This window comes from Palaemon carinicauda, chromosome 19 (assembly GCF_036898095.1).
Source record: "Palaemon carinicauda isolate YSFRI2023 chromosome 19, ASM3689809v2, whole genome shotgun sequence".
Classification (NCBI taxonomy): Eukaryota; Metazoa; Arthropoda; class Malacostraca; order Decapoda; family Palaemonidae; genus Palaemon; species Palaemon carinicauda.
This window is the reverse complement of record NC_090743.1, coordinates 97,470,994-97,475,962: the sequence shown is the minus strand read 5'-3', so window position 1 is coordinate 97,475,962 and position 4,969 is coordinate 97,470,994. Positions and strand designations below refer to the sequence as shown.

The 4,969-nt window shown below is 31.0% G+C and overlaps 1 protein-coding gene across 3 annotated transcripts in view; it reads left to right on the top strand.

Annotated features, from left to right (window-relative positions):
- The first annotated feature begins 4,216 nt into the window (after positions 1–4,216).
- LOC137658288 (lachesin-like) overlaps positions 4,217–4,969 on the top strand; it is a 207,734-nt gene continuing 206,981 nt past the window's right edge. For 2 of the 3 annotated variants that reach the window (XM_068392960.1, XM_068392958.1), the window contains exon 1: positions 4,218–4,471. The gene's annotated coding sequence lies outside the window, so the exon portion shown is untranslated. Of the gene's footprint in view, positions 4,472–4,969 lie in introns of all 3 variants that reach the window. The other variant, XM_068392961.1, reaches the window with a different exon arrangement.

The following is a 4,969-nucleotide window of genomic DNA, read 5'->3' as shown; positions in this document are numbered from 1 at the left end:
GAAAAATAGAAATTACTTCAAAATTTATTATTGTTTGCTGATTCCCTCTCGCAGTAATAACTTAACTGACTGAAACTGAAACCAGCTGTTAAACCTTTAAGAGGGTAAACTTCGTTTGTCACCAGATGGCAGGAAGAGTCTCCTTCACTTTAACTTTGGCCACCAATGAGTACTGACACACTGTTCGGTGTCCATGTCTTGTGCCAAAACTCTAAGTTGTTTAACGCTATGAGATTTGGTCTGAGTAGGTGCTCAGATGTTATCTTAAGAAATTTGGCCACAGCATCTTCTGTGGATGTTGGTGACAGCGTCTTCTTTGGGTGTTGGTGACCGCGTTTTCTGTGGGTATTGGCGTCCTTAGCTGCTGTTTGCCATACAGTACGTCTTAAGTTGCCTAACAAGGATGATGTTATCAGTCTCGTGTTCAGTGTAGGCGACAGATAGTCAGTCAGAGATTGAACAATTGACATGTGTCTTAACCCTTTTTGGCAACAATGTCGCCAACTAGTTTTTGTTCTTGTTTATCGTCAGCAGGCACACGAGACAGCGACAATTAGTAGTGATAGTTCTTGGGGGTCAAAATATTGTGAATGGTTGTGCTGTTTTGTCTTTTCCCCAGTGTCTTCGTACATCAAACCAATAGGCTGACCAGGCTCGCATTCTGAGTTTGCAACTCGTGGTTTGCTTGTCTATGCTAGTGATTTGGGGTCCTGGTGACTTGCATTGCATTGGCTTCTCGCAGGTCTCCTAAAGCCGAACTAAGCGACCAGTTCAGGCGCCCTTTCATGGAATGAGTCGTCACTTATGTTCCTTCCTTTTGCCAATCGAACAGTCGCCTTGCAGTTGAAATGACGCTTGGTATGTGGGTTGGTGATGGCTCCATTGGATGCATTGTCACTTTGTCTTCCACCCCTTTTTGGCTTAACTCCAACCTAAGTGGTCTTAAGACAGTAATGCGTTGTTATATTCTTTTTCCCCTTCTACTAAGCAACAGTCGCCTCACATGTAGGCTACTCAGGCCATGTTGTCCTTTCGTAAGGATGTCGGGAGTCTGGAATAGGTGGGTTATTTCCCCACTATGGAGACTCGCTCTAATCCTTGAGCTCAGGGTATGTTTTTTTTTTCGAAAGACCTTTACGCCTATGATAACAAATGAATGCTTTTATGCGTACACTATCAGGTATTCACACATTGAGAGAATGTTTATGGTTTTACTTTTTCCTATAATATTCTCTCTCTCTCTCTCTCTCTCTCTCTCTCTCTCTCTCTCTCTCTCTCTCTCTCTCTCTCTCTCTCGTTTCCTGCGGGTGACTAGGTATTTTATATAGTTTTAATCTTCTTTAACCGGTAGGTTATATTCGTAATGAGGCCTTTTATATGGTGTTATGTTCTTTGATTGGTTTGATGTTAGAGGTAGTTGGGTGGTTCTTGGAAGAATATCTTCCTAATTATCTACTTATGATTTTTATTAATTATTAATTTTCCATAATAACAATTGCAGATAGGCTGACAGAAGTTATGTCGAAAGCTACCCAATAGAGAAGATGATTGCAGCATTGACCATTTTATTTTTTTACTTAAATTGCGATTCCCGAGAGGAATCCAACTATCAAATATGTATATATATATATATGTATTTATATATATATATATATATATATATATATATATATATATGTATATATATTATATGTATATATATATGTGTGTGTATATATATATATATATATATATATACACATTTTATATATATATATATATATATATATATATATATATATTTATATATATATATATATATATATATATATATATTTAATTTATATATATATATATATTTATATATATATATATATTTAATTTATATATATATATATATATATATATATATATATATATATATGTATATATAATGTAGATTTACACAGTTTAAGCTATATTCCTAATTTCAATAACTTTCTTTTCCACAGGTGTGCATAACTAGTTCAAAAAATGTGATTTTGAATTCTGTGTTATATGATAACATCACAGAATTGAAATAACTCTTCTTCAAGCAATGCATTATTGTAAGTAAATTTGTTTTTTTATGTAAAATTGAATTTCTTAATCTCTCTCTCTCTCTCTCTCTCTCTCTCTCTCTCTCTCTCTCTCTCTCTCTCTCTCTCTCTCTCTAGGCGTAGGGATAATAACCTCATCCTTAAATTTAATGCTTAGTAAATATTGATAAATCTTGATATATCTATCTATCTATCTATCTATATATCTATCTATCTATATATATAAATATATATATATATATATATATATATATATATATGTATATATATATGTATGTATGTATCTATATATCTATCTATCTATCTATCTATATCTATATCTATATATATATATATATATATATATATATATATATATATATATATATATACATTACATGTATGTATAACTATACCTTTGACAGTGTCCCAAAAGAAGAGCATAATGATTTTGAATATATTCTCTAATCAAGTGAATATAAGGAGAAATTACCAAACACACTTTCCAGATTATGTTTTCAGTAGAATCAGATCTCTGTAATCAAAGCTTTTTCCTCTCTTTCAGATGCGAAGCCAGGGTGAGTACTAGATTTAATGTTACCTGCTACCGAGCCATAATTAGAAAGTAGATAGATAGATAGCTGTAGATAGCTTCAGTAGAACTGTTAGTAAACCATTTTAGAAAAGGTTACCTTTTACTTGTTAGGGGCGCATGTTAACTATATTGTTTACGATAGGTAGGTGAATGTTATGCGCAATATGGTAAACAGGTTAATGGCGTTCGAAGGTATATTGCGTACTTATGATTAATGAAGCGTATTTGCGTACATATTGATTAGGCGATTATTCACCAGGCGTATTACGCATTACGTTTATACTGTTTGTGATGCCAACAGCAATGTTTGGGTTTATCGTTTCCGAGTGAGGAAATGTGGGTTCATAAATATGCGTATTGATTCTGTATTTCGAATGTGTTATAAATTGCGTTTCGGAGGTGTGCTTTTTGCGAGTGTTTTAAATATTGGTGTGTTTATTTACTTGTTTTGGGTGTTTATATTTTGTGTATTTACTTTGTATTTTGATATGGGTGTTTGATATTTTATTTATTCTGGTTTTAATTATGTTCCATTGCTATTTTGTGTATGTATTATGAATATTACGAATACAACTGTATTGCTATGAGGTTTTATAGGAATACAACTGTATTTATATTAGTGTTTTTATACAATTACAGATGTATTGATAGGTTTTTTTAATATGTATTACAAATACAACTATTACTGTATTAATATTTCTTTATGTGTAGATGTATTTATGGCTCACTAGTATGTAACATTAGGAAAGGATCATTCCAGATTTAATTTTTCTATCAGTTGAATAAAAGATAAAGTGATTTATAAGAACATACTCAAGTGAATAATGTTACCATTTCGAATAAGTTTCTGATTGTTATTAAGGGTTTCTGTCTATAATTTACTTGAGGATACGATCATTTATCCAATTGCTTTGAAAAGAAATCCTGTATTGATTTATTGAAAAGGATTAAAACTAATATATATATATATATATATATATATATATATATATATCTATCTATCTATATATATATATATATATATATATATATATATATATATATATATATATATATATATATATATATATATATATATATTTATATATTGCTGAAAAAACACCCAATTCGAATTAAAGTCAAAATAGTTTTTATTGAATTTTTAAAATGCGTTTATATTAAACTGTTAGTTTTCAATCTACCATTGTGTCAAAAATTCCTAGGAAATTATCCCTTTTTTTAATTTGACCATATTGTTAAGCTTGGTCAAAGAATCATGGTTATTTTTGTAAAGAAAACGATTTCGTCAATAAGATTGTAATAGAAGCTTGCTATATAAATTACATATTTATGAAATACAAAATAAAACATTAAATCTAAAGACTCCTGCTTTATATCTTTGTTAGTGAGACTACGTGCTAAATGTTTTAATATGGAAAGATTGTATATCAAATAAAACGAATTGATTATTTAAATAGGAATGACATCTTTTTTAAGTTTTAGAAATATGTTTCTTTTATATTATATCATGAAATCAATGGTTCTAACATTTAAATTGCGATTGAAACAATAATGCAATTGAGTTAAGCTTTACATGATCAGACAACATGGAATTTCATAACCCTAAAATCTTAAATGAAATTATTGAATGAATTATAATAACTGGATGATCCTTTCCAAAATAAATAAACACCAGTTTCATCGATACAGGGCAATGCAAGGTCAGTACAAGTGCCGTTTGTTTGTCCACTAATCTCTCATCTCTTTTTAGTTCAAGTCATCTCCAGCTCCCTGCTCAGATCCCTAACAAACGTTTGCTGTTAGGAGTAATGCAGAAGGTTTTGCAGTCCATGAGCCAATGGTAAGCTGTACTGTATAGTCTCTCTCTCTCTCTCTCTCTCTCTCTCTCTCTCTCTCTCTCTCTCTCTCTCTCTCTCTCTCCTGTCAATAAACCATTTTATTCATTCTGGTAAGTTGTATAGTCTCTCTCTCTCTCTCTCTCTCTCTCTCTCTCTCTCTCTCTCTCTCTCTCTCTCTCTCTCTCTCTGTGACATTTTCATGTATTTTATTATATTTTCCTCCTTCCACTTTCATTATTCTTCCCCTGTTCTTCCTCCTTCCTTCCCTCCTTTCATTTTCATCTTTACGATTCCAACTTTTTTTTTCTTTTTTTTTTGTAATACTTCATCATATTATAAAATTCCTATCCTATTTACTTTTTTTCAGCGTTTTCTCCCTTTTCTGTACCTTTTAATTTCTTTTTCCCTTTCTATCTCATTCTTAATTTTGATTTTAGTTACATTGATTATTTTTATATATTCGTTTTCGCTTTTTTCACAATATATCATTCAAGTTTTTG